This window comes from Cetorhinus maximus, chromosome 32 (assembly GCF_964194155.1).
Source record: "Cetorhinus maximus chromosome 32, sCetMax3.hap1.1, whole genome shotgun sequence".
In the NCBI taxonomy this organism is placed as follows: Eukaryota; Metazoa; Chordata; class Chondrichthyes; order Lamniformes; family Cetorhinidae; genus Cetorhinus; species Cetorhinus maximus.
The window spans coordinates 4,330,002-4,347,491 of NC_135910.1; the positions used below are offsets into that span (position 1 = coordinate 4,330,002).

Consider the following 17,490-nt stretch of genomic DNA (forward strand, 5'->3'; position numbering starts at 1 on the left):
GGATGCTCAGAACCAGTCCCCTCTGCACTGCCTCCAGTGCTTGAATGTTGATTTTAAAAGCGCCAAGGGTCTCTTTCATCTTCATTCTTAGCAATTACAACACGACTCATGAAGAACGTACAGAGTCCATCTTTCCTTCCTCTGTGCAATACATTACACCTGGCTGGCATTGTTCTGCACACACATTCTGTGCAACTTTCCCTGAAAGTTCTGGACTGCTTCCTTCAATACTGCCTTTCTTCATTTAACCAGTTTGCTTTGAGGTCCAAAATCATAGTTTTTTTTGTAAGTAGGAAACAGTGGTAGTGGCCCCAATACTGAGCACTTCACCATGTACTCTCTCGCACCCTGACATTACCCATGAGAAATTACTCATCCTCACCTGAATCAAGTTGGATTGCCTTCAATAATTCAGAGAGGAAATAAGGTTTACATTATGCTCATTTGAACAACACATACACAGATTACCTAAGTGGGTCAATTATGGTGTCTGTATTCTGCAGAACCATTTCCTGGAATGCTTCCCTGCAGATAACGATTGCTAAATAAATACATGTTATTGCCTATGATTCTGAAATTCTGGCAGCAGCTCCCAGCGCTGTAGAAATTACCCCATTTTATTTCTGAACAGTTTCTGAAGTACTGAATCTACATTTACACAACATTGAAATAAGTCGATATCAAGGCCAGAAACACGGTTTAAGGTGCTTTTATCTTCAGGGTTAAAGGAGACTGGGCACAGAGAAGGAGCTTCCATTGTCACTTTGTTATGGCAGATCCAGGAAACAAATATCGCATCATTCAGCAACTTCATAGAGGGCAGAAAATCAGATGCTGTACCGTTCCATACCAGCCCAGAGTGTCATTATGTGCAAATCATATCATCAATTTGCACTATAATGCAAGCACAGTGATGCAATAAACAAGGTGAACGCGTTTAGGGAACACGTGGACAGTGCAAAATTCCACATATCACCAGGGGGGTATCACTTCAGTCATGTCAAACATCTTTAAAGTGGTTTATGATTTTTTTTTTGACAGAGTTCGTTCAGCTCCCAGCTGCTCCAGGACAGACCACAAGTGAAGCTTCTCCGTCAAGACCACTTCAGTCACTCGGCCAAGGGTGCCACAAAACATGACCAACTCCACCAACACATGCACGCACAGGCCAACATCATCACATTTAGCGATACCCTGACTTCAGGGCTGCCACGGGCAGCAAAATAATTGGGCCATTAGCCTTAGCTGGACATGGTGGCAATTAACATGGCAGCAGACAGGCAAAAGAGTGTGAATAACACTTCAGCATCAATCCCTTCACTTATTGTCCCACACAGTACATGAAAAGAAGTGTGCTGCATGCTAAAAGGCAACATGTCCATTTGCAAAATGCAGATAGCACGAGCTCAAGATCAAAAGAATAGCTTTCACACCTAAATGTGAGCTTGTGCTGTGCCCACTTTCGGGTCCCCTTGTTCAGCACTAGGCACATGGAGGATGAAAGAAACGAACGGGGACGGTGGCGTGAAATCTCACAGGGTCTACCTGCATACTAAGAGAAAAGAGAATCCTCATTTCAAACAAATGTTAACAGCCAAAAATCGCTCGTCATATCACTTCTGTTGGTTACAGGCCACGCACTCAAAAAAAAGTGTGTTGAGGACACCTCCCCATCTTACACCATCATCTCAGGGGGCTCTTCACTGTTTGAAACGTGGGGCAAGTTTGGACAATGCATTAGATCCCAATTCCTCCAACTAAAAAGAGAAAAGTGAACCAAAAGTGATGATAGTTATAGGCGTGCACGTTCATACACCATAGAGAGAATATAGCAAAACAATTTCAATTCGCTCAAGCACTCTGGATTATAAAAGGCTATTAGAATACTCATCTCTGCCAATTCCCAACAATTTGCTGAGATCACCCAGAAACAACAAAGTTTAATTCCTGACATATATCTAGTTACTAGTGGAAAACCGCAACATTTGCTTCATTAAACCAGATGTAGTTTCAATCATAATTATTAAATCACTCACTCAGCATGTCATCACACTCAAATTGCATGGAATTTCCAAGCTGATGCCCACAAAATCACCTACTGCGAGCAAAACTAAAGTGAGAATGATAAAATAGCCTAACACTTTTCCCAATGTAGACAAATATACTGCATAATGTGGTAGCATGCAGACCGTAGATCCCAGGTTGAATTACCTAGCCTGTGTAGTCAGCTGGCTAAGCAATAGGGGTGTCTCAATTGGTCTGCTTGCCCTGAGCTAGGAAAGGAAAAAAAATCTGTCAGCTAGAGCAAAATTGCTCAATTTCCAGCAAGTCTTGGTGGAAAGTAAACTTATGTAGATGTTGAGCTTTAGAGTTACCATTGTCAGCCAATGCCTCATGGTTAGAGTTTGCAATTTTACAATGGCTATTTTGCCACACGGCCAGAGGCTATATTTGCCCGTGGAAGCCCAGCACCGGGCACGAGAAAGCCTGGCCCAGCGAGCCCACGCCTGTGGAAGCCTGGCCCAGCGAGAGCCCACGCCTGTGGAAGCCTGGCCCAGAGAGAGCCCACGCCTGTGGAAGCCTGGCCCAGAGAGAGCCCACGCCTGTGGAAGCCTGGCCCAGCGAGAGCCCACGCCTGTGGAAGCCTGGCCCAGAGAGAGCCCACGCCCGTGGAAGCCTGGCCCAGAGAGAGCCCACGCCCGTGGAAGCCTGGCCCAGAGAGAGCCCACGCCTGTGGAAGCCTGGCCCAGCGAGAGCCCACGCCTGTGGAAGCCTGGCCCAGCGAGAGCCCACGCCTGTGGAAGCCTGGCCCAGCGAGAGCCCACGCCCGTGGAAGCCTGGCCCAGCGAGAGCCCATGCCCATGGAAGCCTAGCCCAGAGAGAGCCCATGCCTGTGGAAGCCTGACCCAGAGAGAGCCCACGCCCACCGATTCCAGAATGGCAGTAATCTGAAGGTATCAACACCTCCAAGTGATAGTAAACATGGGTTAAGTTTCATTTTGAAAGATACAAATAAGACCTTTGATACAAACACAGCTTTGCTGCACTATAGACAACACGATCCTTCTTCACTTTCCCTAATCTCCGTGTCGCTCATCAGATTTTCCCATCCTCTAAGCCAAGATGTGTTCCTAAGCTCCTAGCTATGCAAGTGTTCAACTATCTGCGAGAAGGTGAGAGGGGGTAGTCTGAGGAGAATGTCTGGGGAACAGCATACCAATTAGGAGCAGGAGTTGGCCACTCGGCCCCTCGAGCCTGCTCTGCCATTCAATAAGATCATGGTTGATTTGATTGTGGCCTCAATTCCACATTCCGCCTACCCGTGATAGCCCTTGAGCCAAATCTTTATTTGATACCAACCCACAGAGGCATAGTTGATCGAAAGGATGAACGTTGAGGACTTGGTAATCAAATGGTAAACCCATTCTTTATAAGTGGGTTTTTAATTTCTTTCTATGTATCAGAGAAAGTTCTTCTCCTACCCAGGGTCAAGTTGATTCAGTTATCGCACGCATAGGTAAAGGCAGCAGGAAGATGCTGTTTAAAAAAAATGGTTTGTTGCCTGCTAGTTTTCATAAATTAGCTTAGAGGCTGCCACTGGCTGCATGGGATTGCACACCAGGAACCAGCAGTATGAAGTGCAACACCAAAGCAGCTACAGTGACACAGGCCTTTAAGAGATAGTGGTACAAACCTTCACACACGGTCGCAAGAGCTTTGTTTTAACATTTCTGCTTTTCCAAACAAGGTAGACAGTCAGGTATTACAATATTAATGGGATCTTTTATTTACAGTGTCCACAGCTTTCTATAAAGGGCCATATTTAATTAGTGAAGAGGTTAGATACATTTACACATCTGATCCACAATGATTAACAAGGATAATGTTTCACCAAAGGAATTCAATTGGACAGAATGTAATTTCTATAAAGAAAGCAATGCAATTTAGATTTACCCTTTGAGGGCAATTGGGAGTGATGAATGGAGAATGCTGGAATTTATCGAGCAATTACATGTTTCCCAATCGTAGTCTTCTTATGAGCGAAAAGAATGTTTCAGTACAACGCTCTTCCTTAAAATTTAACTAGCTAACATGAGCTCACAATGTACAACAACCTACTCAATTCCTTAATCTTGTCGCATTATCACCTCTATCGCCTGCACTTATCTAACCAAATGCAGCACCACTGATACTGAGACAACCTATTTTATATGAAGTACTGCATTACCTCCTGAACCTGACCATGGTGTGAACATGACTTGCTATCAGCTGCACACGCTCAGTTGGTCTATTGTTGCTGTCAGTCTCCAAGCCTGCACTCCTGCATAAGCTGAGAAAAATTCAGAACAAGGATAAATGAATTTGTTCTAGAGATGCTTCCACTCAACCCAGCTGCTGAACATTTAACTGAGTAGGGAGCTGGAAACCAAGACCTGGGTATTGCAGTTCCATACTGGATAGTGCCTGTGCTCACTCAGGAGTCAAAATAGGCACAAGTTTGGATTCTTGGATTACTAGAATGGTACTGTTTTTTTACGTGTATAAAAAAGCTAAAAGGACTATAGCAACTGGTCATGGGACAGGCCTGACCCAAACTGAAGTAGTCTCCAATGTCAGGCCTTTCCTTGTTCCCTGCACTCTCCACTTCACCAGTGATGACTGTTCAGCCACTACGCTCTTGCCCTCTGGAATATCTTGTCTAGTTCCCAGCTCATAGAGCACTCAAAGAATAGACCTCCACAAAATCCTTCTCCTTGGCTGCAACTTTAGACCACCCCACCCTTACCCAAACTCTCTTTTATCCCTTTTCCACTCATGCTAAGCATTCACTGTATTAACCCCTTTAATAATAGTAAGCCAAGTAGTATTCCTGCCACCCTGGGGGTCACTACAGAAGTCCAAGGACTTAATGTAGTAGCAGAGGGATGATAGAGGCATTAAGATTGGCTGCAGCTAACCTCGGTTCAGTAGAGGAGAGTCGGCCCATGTTCCAGCTCCCAATCAGCAAACAAGGCTGGAAATGCACATCAAGATGTCTTCAAGCTCAATCCGCGATGCCATCAGAGTCAAACTGATACTCACCACTGAGACATGCATAAGCAGACTGCTTTCAGTTAACTAAAGCTTCAGCAGCAAAAACAAACTAAAAGCAGGATTTGAAGTAGAGAAGACTGCATGACCAAATACTAAAACAATGTATGTTGAGGCCTGGCAGGCTGTGGCATTACTCAGAGGAGGTCATTATTAGTGCAACGAATAGGCTGCCTGGACCGTGGATGTGGTCAGTGTGTGAGGGCTTTAATGTGCAAGTTCCTCCAATTGATCTAAATTGATCTAGTGAAATAAATAGAACTTCCATAAAACCAAAATTAAATCGCAAGTTAACAGCTGAAGAAACCAAAATGGCATTACACAATTGGGTAAGATACTCGAGAGCACTGAAAATCTGTGGAACTCAAGCAAGGAACTAATGCCTTTGAGAGGATGAGAGCAAAAACTAGAGAAATAAACTTGCCTTTACTTTTTCTTACCACTGAAGGTTTTGGGAGCACAAGAGAGAAATAATATCTCAAAGTGAGGAGAGTTTGGTTCTCTCTCACTCCCAGTAAGAAACCACAGGCAGCTGTGCTGAACATTCCTCAGTTCAAGAGAGGGTATTGAGTATATTATGAAATTAGAGAAGAACATTTGTCACCAAGCTTTTCCACCCCCCCCACCAAAAATTATTCAGCGATGCAAGTGAAACTCTCACGGACAGGCCAGGCTTCCATTCAGAACTCCACTACTGAACATAAAAGGCTGACTGTCGCTCAGCTAGCAAATGGCAGTGTCCAGTGTGGTTCTGAGCCATACGAGCCACGATGATCCCAGTTTCGAAACCAGCTGTGTGTGACTCGTCACCTCACCTCAGCCAAAGCTGCAGTTGGACTGCCATACCTGGGATGGAGGAAAAAAAATCAGCCAGATTCACTTCCGATTGCTATACCCCCGCCGTTTGCTGAAATGTACAATGATTGAGATGTGATCTCGCCCGTGGTGAGTATCTTACCAGCTTAAGGTCACAAAGGAAAGAGTGCCAACTGCGTACAGTACTTGTGGGCTACCAATTATTGTCCTCAGCAGAAAAAGGGAAAACTAAAAGACCTATTCACCCAAGTCGCTCCTCAGCCTCAGCACCTCTGAAAGAGGGAGTGCAAAGAAAGCAGCTTTCGGCAGTGACACCGACTGAAACATTTACCAGATAATGTGTAGAGGCCAGAGGCGGCTTCGACGGAGGTGCCTCCACTGCAGATGTGCTCCAGAACTACCATCAAGGTTTGCACGTGAAAAATTACTTAAATATGGCGTGAAGGTCCAGCTTTTGTTGGCATTAAAAGTGGAATCATATTCCAGCAATAGCCACCTCCTTCCTTCAAAAGGAAAACACTGTAGGCACAGTGTCTCAAATCCAGCTATCCAAGAACCAACAATATCCAAAAACGGGATTATTTTTAAGCTGCCAGGCATGTATTTTTATTAATAATGGATGAGTAAAATAACTTAATGGCTTGTTGGGCTAGGTGCTGCTTTGATGCAGTAGCTCGCCAACTAGTTATCAGCTTCGCGCGCCTGTCTTTTCCCGCGCTGAGTGGTCCGGGCGACCTTTGACCTGACACGGCCCAGTATGAACCACCCAACCTAAACCTTGCAAACCGAAAACCAACAAGGTCAGGAATCCGGCACGCCTGGGTCCCCAGGTCACCGGTTTTGAGACACTGTACCAGTGGTTAATAGTTATGCCGTTGGGTTTTTTTTTAAATAAGGGGGCCTGCAGTTTTTGATGCTGCGGACTATATTCTAAAATATCAGAAATTCAGTTTCTTTCCTGGAAAAAGGCAGGAGAGAATGTTTTGGTACGGTGCTCAATAATTAAAGGTGCAAACTCTCGAGGTTTTGAAACAGACCAGTTTGCTTACTGCTGAAAAGGGTGAATCGTGGGAAAGTTAGCAAAAAAATCTCTAACAGCACCTGGCACATGCTGAGGAGGCGTCTCCAGAAAAATCTAACAGTCTTACATCAATATACTAAATGCCCAGATAGCAGGATCATAAATTGTAATCAAATGGGCCTGTAATTAATTCCTTTTTAAAAGCTGACAGTAGTACTCCCAACCTCCATTGTGGTCTAAGGCGTGTGCCAAAGGTGGTATCATTTTTACAGCTTGAGCCAGTACTTTAAACAGTACCACTTCCCCAGAGTTTAAATAATCATCAGATACAGATTATTAAACTCAACAAGTGACCTCAAGTGTGAACATTCGTTTCATCCATTCTATTTCTATTCTTTTCCAGGGATTTAACTGCACTGAGATCTGCTGTAAGGAGTGTGTTGCATTCAAAGAGGAGGGTGTTATTTACAACCCAAAGGTTCAAAGGGGAAGTCACTTTTACAGCTGAATGCAAGAAGTGTGCTGCAAACTCACACGCATACAGACACAAAAAAAACCTCGATTCTTTAACCCCAGCTCATGTGGATGTGCGAGTGTGAGAACCAAGTTGCAGGGGAGTCACAACCTAGCTTGCTCAGTTTCCAAATTCCCGAGCAGTCATCTGCTTTGCTCTACAGTCCTTCAGATATTTTGCAATTGCTACCATTTAAAAAAAGTTTGGCGTTCATCTCAGCGAACCTGTGAACTCCTTACTTCCATTCCCCTGCTCTTTCATCATAGTTCTGTAAATTCTTTCACCTCAAGTATTTGGCTTTGCCCTCTCTTGAAGCCTGTGACTCTTGCTAGGACCAGTTTTATCCAAGCTAGTAATGTCAAATCATCCACTTGTTTAGACTCCAATGAACCTTCAGATACTGATTGTATCCACTGATGGTCAAGACTGGCAACGTGTATATCTCCAAAGCTGTCCATCCTACGTCATCTCATCAGTCTCTCGTATTCCCAAAATCTGCCTTTTCTCCATTCCTATCCCTTAAAAAGGTTGCCTTTCGTAATAAGTGCCAAATTGTCCTTTCTTTCTAAAGAAAGATGGCACATTTATGCAAAATACCTTTCATGCCCACATGATATCCAAAACTGAGACATAGCTAATGAATTATTTATGCAGTGTGGGCACCGTTATGGAGGCAAACACTGTCACCAATTTATTTACAAACAACGAAGTAAATGACTTTGTTGACCGAGGGACAAGTGTTGGGCACGGCACTAGAATGTCCATGCTCTTATCTGAAGAGTAGGATAGAATCTTTCATCTCCTTCTTCCAATTTTTGCCCCTCCTTTCCTAAAGGTGGAGGAATACAACTCAACAGGTACTGGCTACCCTCTACTTAACACCCAAATGGCCATTCTTCATGCCATGGGCATAACCCCTAATTAACTGCTTACATGTTTATTGGAACACTTACAGTAAATGGTCTGGGAAACGTTAACTATTAAATGGATTGGCTTCACACAACTGTGACTAAGGTTTCAAGCCCTATTCAGTGTTAGCTGTGACTCAGAGGTAGCACTCTCACCTCAGATTGAGAAGTACACTGGTTCAAATCGCAATCTAGAGACAAGTAGAATAGTGAGACTGACACTCCAGTGAATTGCTGAGGGAGTGCTGCACTGCCACCTTTTGGATGAGGTGTCAAACCGAAATCCCATCTGACCTCTTAGTTGGATGTAAAAAAAATTCCATGGCACTTACCAGAGGGGAGGCTAGCTCTGGCTGGCATCCTGGCCAATATTTACCCCTCAACCAACACCTAAAACAAGTTATCCTGTCATTTATCTCATTGCTGTTTGTGGGACCTTGCTGTGCACAAACTAATTACCTTGCAACGCTTTAAAAGCACCTAACTGGCTTGAAGTTCATTGGAGTATCCTGAGGACATGAAAAGCACTATATAAATGCAAGTCTTTCTTCCCAACAAATTTCTCCTCATCCCCCACCTGCTTACTTGATGAAAAGATGGGAGTCTACAAAGTTGCACTTAATTCTTGAGGAAACAAACTTCTATTCCCACTAAAATAAATCAGACAAACATGCAACAATTATATGTGCGAAGAAGCCCGTCATCACCTGGTGACGCTCAGAGGACACACCTACTACAGGTACGTTGGTCTTGCAGCAGGTTTGTGTTGACAATTTCCCACATCCTACCACTTTAATCTCACTCCTGCTGCCAAGCGGAGGTGCAGAATGACAGCACGGAATAAAAGAACAGAAGTAATTAAACCTGTGGGCGAGGGGCATTGGCAGGTCACTTGCTACTCATTCTCTTTGGGCAAAGAATCAGCTTCGATGCTGAGAACATCAAGAACAGCTATTAAAAACCTCTATTTGACTGCTTACCATCCAGTCCCTGCAGTTCAAAAGTAACCATATTTGTAAAGCAAGAAAGAAAAGGATGGAGCTCAACTATGATGCCCACCAGCCTTTAGATAATCACTGGCTCACATATGAAGTCTTGGATTTGGGCGAGGTATCAGATGGGTGCCTGTACCTGTAGAACCCATACCTCAGTGCGAGTCAGTGTCTCTGGACCTATAGCCCAGTGAGATTCAGTGCCTCGAGGAAAGGAGGGGAGAAATTTAAGAGAAAGATGTACAAATTATTACGGACACATAGGACCAACACATCTTTCATGACACTGCTCCTTTGCAGCCGTCTATTATTTAAGTAATGCATGTTCCCATGGTAAACCTTGAGAAGCGATATATCTTTTTACCAAAAAAGGGCTCTTGGGAAATTCTTGCACAAATGGGAGCTCCTTGCAATGTTAGCGAGAATCAAAGCTTTTCTTTGATGACTGGTCACTATTTCAAAGCGACTGGATATCAAAGGGTTTTGTGAACTGCCCAATAGCACCACTTCAATCTCTTAGGTAGTGCCAAGGTTCACAGACTCACCTAATGGAGTGTTGCCGGCATGTGCTGAGTATAATGTAACACTGTGAATTAGGTGTTAGCACTTCCGCCTCAGGCACATGTGAAACACTAGCTGCAGGTGAACCTGTGAGAACCTCTGGTTTTCAAGCCAACAAAAACTGTTACTTTCAGGCGAGTGTAAAAGTGCTCTGTGAATGCATTCGTTTTGCTGGTGTAATTCCACGGGTGGAGCACACCCTCCCAGTACCTCATCCATACTGCCATTCTTTATCAACAGACTCGAATTTGCACAGGGCATTAATCTCAATATCCACAAACAAACTTTTCTAGCAGTGCTCAATAGATGGCAATTAAGATCAAGAGCCCTGGGTGATTTTTCACATTGCCAGGCCCAGGGGAGTTCAGGCCAGTTGCAGGACACCGATCAGCTCACACAACACGATTTTTATTCTAAGTACCTCCTTGAAGCTTTTGGGATGTGATGTGTATGTTTTAAAATTCCAAATCTATGCATGTTGCCTATTTATAGTGAAGAATGTCCACTAGCAGCGACTATGGAAACAGCATTGCCTTCAGCTTAAGTGAGAGTGCTGCTGACTGCCAATGTGGATTGCCTGAAGTTAACGGCCCTCTTCAGAGTAAACAGACTGATAACTATTCAGCTAACAGCAGCCGAGATTCACTTTTTCACAAGACTACCAATCATTACGATAACAATGAGCTCCTCAACAAACACATTCTTCAAGTCACCTTTGCTGCACTGTGGCACAACAGCACTGCAAGAACGAACAGACCGGTCGGTGCAGGAGACCAGCCCGACTTCAAGCTCCAGGCGTAATCACATCCAACGTTAGGTTGACAATTCCAACATTAAACAAACTTACCAGCTTGATAATTGCTTTTTATCCTTTCCTGAAACCGTGCACTGAGCTCCCATTTTCTGAATCCGTTGCCAACAGGAACGTCAAATCAAAGACAATATAAATGTAGCAGAGCTGCACACAGGCATCAGTTTGGCACAAAAATCCCAAGACCCATTTGATATAAAAGCGCCTTGTTTCCAGGACAGCCTGTTAAAATATCAAACCTGCGCCCTGCACAGAGAGACTTTTGAAAGCTGCTCTTTGCAATTACCTTGTTCAGTAATGGTGCCTTTTTCCTTCCCTTGGTGAAGGTACAGGACCTGGTGACAACAAAAACAGTTTTGATACTTGGACTGAGATGGGCCAAAGTTCTGCAGCTACTCAGTCTGGCCATGGCAACAATATCGACCATTCTTCCTTCCTCAACAGTATGACACTCCAACATACATAAGGGAGTTGGAGGTCTCACCATCAGGAGCCACATGATACTTTCCTGCTGCTACAATACATAACAGTTACTGCCTCAGATCAGCCATCAACTATTTTCAAAGTAGACAACTACAGAGCAGGTAATCTAATTTTGAAGGTTAATGCTCTAGAGATGACCTTGCATAGGATGGTGAGCAGGTTGTTCAGCCCCTCTGACCTGCTCCACCATTCAGTCAGATCATGTCTGACCTACGCCTCAACTTTATCTTCTCACCTTTGCTGCAACATCCCCTGGTGCCCTTACCCAAAAAAATCTCTTTCAAATCTTGCAAGTTCCAATTGACCACCAGCATCCACAGCCTTTTTAGGGGAAAATTGCTCCAAAATTCTACTCCACTGTGAAAAAATGTTTCTTCATTTCACTCCTGAGTGAGCCAGCCCTAATTTTAAGACCAAATCTCTTCGATTTCCCTAGAGAAAATAGAAATAGTTTCTCCAAATCTATCTGACCGAATCTTTTATAAAAGTGTGGACACCATATCTCACTCCAAACTGCTTACCGATATGTGCCAAAATGTCCTTTCTTTGGCTCTTAAACCTTTTCTAGCAGGTCCTGACATGATAGCAGGGTTTGCAATGTCTCAAAATCACCAGAAAAAACCTTCACTAGCTCCTGGCTGATTTTACATCCTGAGTGAAGCAGTACCTCAGAGACCAGCAAGTTAGAAAGGTCTGCTTGCAACTACATCTTAAAGAGCCTGGCGTCTAGAACCACAAGGATGTCCTTTATTTCCAGGACTAGCAAAACTTCATATGCTGAGTGAGGTTAAATCACAGAGGAGTCAGTGAAACCCACAACCAAAGTTTCCTGACTGGGGCTAAGGAAAATTGACTGGAGCTTTGCTGGACCAAATTTAATGTTAGGAGGGAAAATAAGACTACAATAAGATATTCCAGTTTGGGACCAAGTTCAAGTCCGGTGAGATCAGTTCAGCTCCATGAAAAGCTCATTGCCAGAGGCACAAGCACTGGGGAAGGTGGTGACTGTAAGAACTGCCCGAAGCTAATCCTTTTTAGGTTCAGTGATGTAGCATTGACAGAAACATCAGCACAAACACTCCAGAGGACTGGGGCAAGCATCCAATATTAAGTTGACATCTGGAACATAGAACCATGTTGCACAACTGCCAGTGCAATTACTAGAATACAAATTTGTTGATGAAAGCACCTAAAGGAGCCTAAAACGATGTGAATCCTTGTCTGCAGGGCTGTGGGACATCTAGAGCATAGTGCTCGTGCTGCATCTGCCACATACTGGCAGCAAATGCTTCAAATTTAAAATTTTAACATGTTAAATTGGAAGAAATGTTTGAAGGCTACCATTTGGAAGATATGTTTTAATTTGTAGTTTAAAAAAAAATCAAGAAAAGGTCAGTTATGCCCGCCTGAGAATAAGCTTACAATTGCTGAGATGGTTAGAGCACCATTACACTCATTTATTTAGTTTAATCTGAGGAAGCGCTCTCAGTGCATTTTCATTGCTAAGACCCCTTTAAGTAGGCAGCAGGATTGGAGACCTCCCTTTTTGTGGGTCTACGATTACAGCATCAGGATAATGAAGCCAGTTTCAGCTCAACGACATTGTGGTTCTCGGATATCACTCTCCAATAGTGTGAATAGAAAACATAAAAGCAGATGAGTGGTAGTGTGGGGTTCAAAGGCGTATGTTCTAAAGCCAAGTTACCAGTTCCACCTGCATCGTTGGGAGGAAGAACTGAGGAGAGGCTGAAGTAAATCTTTCGGGTGAGGTGTGGGGACGGGAACAGCAGGGAGAACTACCTTTGAACCAGTCTCCTATGAACCAGAGCAGCTAACTTCAACTGAAAACATGGAACCCTTTCCAATAACAGTTGGGAGTACGGTTCACAAAACCAAGGAATGGGAAGGAGCAGGGAGGAACTCATCTTATTTAAAAGCAGAAATCCAAAAGTGCACAGTGAACAGCAGTAAGATGAAAGCTGTAATAACTACACAAGTGTGCACATATCAAGGACAGAAAATATAATACAGGGAGTGGCACCTATTTGACAAATTAAAACATATACGCAGACCTTCTGCCCAAAGAGCAGGTTTAACATTTAATTGAAAACACTACCTAAAAGGATGGTGGAAGTAGATTCAATCATAACTGTCAAATAGGAATTGGATATATACTTGAAAATGCAAAATTTGCAGGGCCTGGGGGAAGAGCAGAACGAGACTAATTGGTAGCTCCTTCAAAGAGCTGGCCCAGGCATGATAGGCCAAATGGCCTGCTTTTCTGCGGTGTCATTCTATAGGCAGGTAACAATGAGACCTTTATATAGCAGAGATGACAGCTTGACCATGGGAAACCCGCGAAAATCAAACCCTAGTTTCTTAAGCAGATAAGTGGATATAAGGCTGAGGGTTTGCCACTTAAGACTATTAGCAGTGGATCTGGGGGCGGGGAGGTGGAGGGGGGCAGGGTGGGAGTGTGCTTAGAGTCTATGTGAACTATGAGATGAGAGAGGGGGCCTGAGCATTTCCCATGTCTGTTAGCACCAGCTCACGAACTGCTGTTGATGATTAGCTCAAACTCAAAGGGCAAACGCTGTTTTTCACAGTGCTGCAGGAAGTGTGCCAGGAGGCACACTTCTAGCAGTATGCCTCTGATCTTGTCTGACCATTAATGATACTTAAAGTGTTGCAAAACGTCGAGACATTGCAACTCCTAGTCTGAAAGTTTAACACAACACAATGCTTTTGAACAGTGTAACAACAACCTGTGAATGTACTTCAGAGCAACTTAATGATAACTCTGTTTGACAGACTCTGTTCCCACACAGTGCACTATATCCTTGTCCTTCTTCAAAAGGCTTGGGTAAGTGGGAAAATGCAAAGTTTTTTTTTAAATTAAGCAAATCAGAACTTCAGCTTGAAATTGGGAACAAATAGTACTTAAAGAGTCAAATTGATGCCAGCTTCCACAGTATTAATAATAGCTCTATTTACAATAAATTCATATTCTTGGATAGAGGGATTCAACTTTTAAATGCTACATGTGGATATGAACTGAGATACGGTCATGAGAGTATGGTTTCTAAAATCTGCCTGTGTGCTGATCCATGGAGCCGTTCATTGGCATCAGGAGAAAAAGAACATAAAAGCTTTCAGATCGTCCTTAAGAACCCAACTGTTCACTGAATCTTTTAAATGCAGGAAACCTGCCATTTCCTACCTGGTCTGACCTACATTTGACTCCAGTCCCACACTACGCAAGTGACTCCTGATGCCCTCCAAAATGGGCCAATAATCACTCGGCTGTAGAAAGTAAGCAAGTAATGAGCATATAACTGCGACTATATCAGCCTACCACAACCATCTCAGGCCAATGATGGATAGGCGATAAATGTAGTCTTGCCAGCAGCACAAACATCCTGAGAAGCAAGTTTACAAAACATTCGCTGGTCACCACTCGCACCCACTCACCGCCATGGCAGCAGCTCAGGGCAATGGGAAAAGTCAAAACTGGACAACCTTCAATGAGGAGGAAAAGATAGAAGTTTGAATATCTGACGGATGAAATAGCTTATGATTCCTTTTCAGCACACGTAGCGGGGAGAGGGTGGGAACACTTTATATTATTTAAAAGGAAATACTGAGAAACAAATCAGATTTCTGGCACTTTTTTTCCCCCTTTTTACACTCTGATGTCATTCTGCTGTAGACATCAGAAACATTCCAGGGAAGAACCCCTACATTTCGTTTAGCATTTAAGAATGCATAATGGATACAATTTCGATTTCTAATCACTCCGTCGTGGTAGCCACTTGCGAGGTATAGCACAATATCATGTTGATGAAGTGCAAGTCATAACTTTGCTATGTCATAGTGCAGTAAAGTCAGACATGACCTACATCAGCCATTCAAGTTGCCTTTAAATTGGCAATGTTTTCATTCAGAATTTGAAATCCATAAAGATAAATCTGGCTGCTGCTTGACCTGCAGTCTCAGACACACAAAAATAAAATGTTTTGCATAACAATAGGGAAGTCAGATTTAGCAATGTTGAACAGCACAACCTGGGATATGGATTTTGGTTGGAAGTAACATCCCCATAAAAATGGATTCAACAAGCTCAGTGTGCCACTTCGCAATGGTTCTAAACAAGGAGATATACCTGGTTAGGGGCCACTAACAAGGGACTGGGGAAGTCTGGGTGGAGGAAGATGTTGCATTGGTATCCCTGCCTTGCTTGCCCATTGGTTCACCCACCTATTGCCTGTGTTCCTGCTGCATTTCATCGTTAAGGAGAAGCTGGTCCAAACTCTTTCCAAACAAGTCGATGAAAGGTTGAAAATAAGCATTTACTTTTTTATAAAGCCTCGATTGGGGTGGAGACGGGTACATAGGGCACAAAGGAAGCAAGGGGAGAGCATATTGGCAACACTGAGGAGACTGTTGCTTAGTTTGGAAAAGGGGCAACACAATGCAAGGTCAAGGCATCAGTGAGCGGACAAGGAGGAGCTCATTGTAGCATAAACTGTAAGATAAATAACAAAACACGGCTCCTGTATTTCCAGCATTTTCTGTTTTTATTTAACCAGATCAGCATACTTTAGCAAATTACCTCATTGCTGTTTGTGGGAGCTCCCTGTGTGCAAATTGGCTGCCGTGTTTCAAACACTATTACAGTAACTACACTTCAAAATATACTCCATTGGCTGTAAAGCATGTGAGATGTATTGATGGTGTGGAAAGCACTTTATAAATACAAGTCTTTTTTATTAGAGATCAGAAAAAACCCGAGGGAATATTGACCCATTGCATTCAATATCTCCTCTCAGCCCACTCGTCTCACAGTAATCAATCTACTGAACCTTTAGGTAAGGAGACCAGAAACTTCGTATGTAAAGGGGAGAGGGGAACAAGGGGCAACTCAGTTGAAAACGAAAAGTCAATTTTGCAACAGTCAGAATTTTTAGCTCAGGATGCCCAAAAAAATCCAGTCTACACCATAAATGGTGAGGGAAATTCACTGATGGTGTATAAAGAATACACACATGACAAAGCTCAGGTTTTCTGGTCTCTATAAATGCAAGTCTTTTATATTAAAGTGCTTTCCACAATATCAATGTCTCCAAAATGTATTACAGCCAATGGAGTATATTTGGAAGTGTAGTTATTGCAATAATGTTGGAAGCATGGCAGCCAATTTGCACACAGAGAGCTCCCATAAACAGCAATGTGCTAATTAACCAGACAAGCCCATTTTAGTGAAATAAAAACAGAAAATACTAATGAGATTATCACCATCCATCTGATGAAAGGTCACAGATCTGAAATGTTAACTGTTTCTCTCTGCACAGATGCTGCCAGACCTGTTGAGTATTTCCAGCATTTTGTTTTTATTCCAGCGTCCGCAGTATTTTGTTTTGTGTTATCGTTTTTAGTGATATCGGTTGAGGGATAACAGCTGACATTACAAGGTGACAAAACCGAAAATCACTAGGAAAGGCAGTAAGTGGGGAGACATCTGCAACCTAACATGACAATTCCGTGGAAAGTTTAAGCCCCAAAATGGCTGAATGTTTGATTGATTTTTAAATATTTGTAAACCTGCCCTCCCAAGAGGGGGAACTTTACTAAGCAAATATTTTTCAGCTCATTTCACTAATTATTTTCTTTTAATGGAAATGAATTAAACTGTGTAAACGAGTAAGTCAAAGCCAATATCAGGTGGCTGCACACAGCTTAGGAATATAAGAACATAAGGAACGGGAGGAGTAGGTCAAATAGCACTTTGAGCCTGGTCCACCATTCAATAAGAGCATGCTTGATCTTCTACCTGAACACCACTTTCCTGCCCTACCTCCATGTCCCTTAAGAGTCCAAAAAGGTGTCGACCTCAGCCTTGAATATGCTCAATGATGCAGCACGCACCACCCTCTAGGTCAGGCCATTCCAAAGATTCACAAACCTGAGTGAAGAAATTTCTCCGCGCCTCAGTCCTAAATGGCCAACCACCAATCCTGAGACTATGCCTCCAAGTTCTAGACTCTCCAACCAAGGAGAAAACAACACGTCAGCACCTACTTTGTCAAGCCCTCCAAGAATTTTATATGTATCAAAAAGATTACCTCGCACTCTTCTAAACTCTAGGGAATATTGATCCATTCCACTCAAGGTGAAGAATGGACAACTCGAGAGTTGAAAAAACAAAATCAACTTTGCAGCAGTCAGAAGTTTTAGCTCAGGATGCAAATAAATCCAGCCTAAAGCTACTGTCAACTGAACATGGAGAAGAACTA

The 17,490-nt window shown here is 43.3% G+C and overlaps 1 protein-coding gene across 3 annotated transcripts in view; it reads right to left on the reverse strand.

The window, feature by feature from the left end:
* Window positions 1-17,490, reverse strand: part of timm50 (translocase of inner mitochondrial membrane 50 homolog (S. cerevisiae)) — a 147,969-nt gene that overhangs the window by 105,546 nt on the left and 24,933 nt on the right. The gene's annotated exons all lie outside the window — the stretch shown is intronic.